Source organism: Callospermophilus lateralis, chromosome 10, assembly GCF_048772815.1.
Source record: "Callospermophilus lateralis isolate mCalLat2 chromosome 10, mCalLat2.hap1, whole genome shotgun sequence".
Lineage (NCBI taxonomy): Eukaryota > Metazoa > Chordata > Mammalia > Rodentia > Sciuridae > Callospermophilus > Callospermophilus lateralis.
The window spans coordinates 52,698,134-52,699,373 of NC_135314.1; the positions used below are offsets into that span (position 1 = coordinate 52,698,134).

Consider the following 1,240-nt stretch of genomic DNA (forward strand, 5'->3'; position numbering starts at 1 on the left):
AAATATTAATGCCTATTAATTTATATTTGATTGGTTCTTTGTTATCCTATCCTTCCCTCCCTCTTTCCTTTATTTTACTCTAGCTTCCGCCTACAGAGACCATTCAACTTTTGAGTTTCTGAGTTTGACTTATTTCACTGAGCACTGTACTATATTCTCCATTACCATCCATTTACTGGCAAATGCCATAATCTCATTCTTTTTAGAAAAGTGATCCTGCAAATAAAAAAGAGAAACCCAACACTTATGTTAAAACTACAATGATAACTAATTAAAAAAATTAAAAACAAACAAAACAACAATAACAAACACCCACAATGAGCTACCACTTCACACCCGTTAGGACAGCTATGATAAAACCAACAACAGTAGTGGAGTTGGGTCCGTTGCCCCGGCTTGGAACGCTCGCGCGTCCACGCGGCTTCACCGGTCCTTGGCCAAGTCGTGCCCACTCGGTCTCCGCCCGCCTCGTTTCTGCCTCGCTGCGAGGCCTGCAGTATGGCCCGCAGGCAGATCTACTGCTCAAACCAGTATTCGAAGAGCACTAGGAGTACCGGTATGCCGTGTTACCCAGAGAACTTTCCAAACATGTCCAAAACCCATGTCATCAATGTCTGAAGAGGGGTGGAGGAGACTTGGTGTCCAACAGTTGTCTAGGCTGGATTCAGTGCATGATTCATGAGCCAGAAACACATACTCTTTCTCTTTAGATGGCCTCTTCCAAAAGAGAAACAAAAATGAAGAGTATCTGGGATCATCAATTAAATCTTTCACAAATTTAATGTATATGTATATATAAGGTAGTATTCAGTGAATACCTGAAAAATGTACAAATTATTCATCCAGACCTGTGCATGACCTGCATTCTTCACAACAAAGCTCAGTCAAATGCAACTACAAATAGGTTATGGTAAATTGCTTAAGATAAAATTTCTTCTAGCAGGGAGCCATAGTGCACGCTTGTAATCCCAGCAGCTCAGGAGGCTGAGGCAGGAGGTTCTTGAGTTCAAAGCCAGCCTCAGCAAAAGCAAGGCACTAAGCAACTCAGTGAGACCCTGCTCTAAATAAAAAAATATAAAATAGGGCTGAGGATGTGGCTCAGTGGTCAAGTGTTCTTGAGTTCAATCCCCAGAACCCCCATCCCAAATTCTTCTAGTCAGTTTTTCTCTTAATATAAATACCTGTTTGATATTACCTGTTATTTTTGTAAAATAAAATTTTTATGTAAAATAATAATAAA

At 40.3% G+C, this 1,240-nt stretch overlaps 1 pseudogene; it reads left to right on the top strand.

Moving 5' to 3' along the window:
• The first annotated feature begins 498 nt into the window (after positions 1-498).
• Positions 499-741, top strand: LOC143408180 (cyclin-dependent kinases regulatory subunit 2 pseudogene; annotated as a pseudogene).
• The last annotated feature ends 499 nt before the right edge of the window (positions 742-1,240 follow it).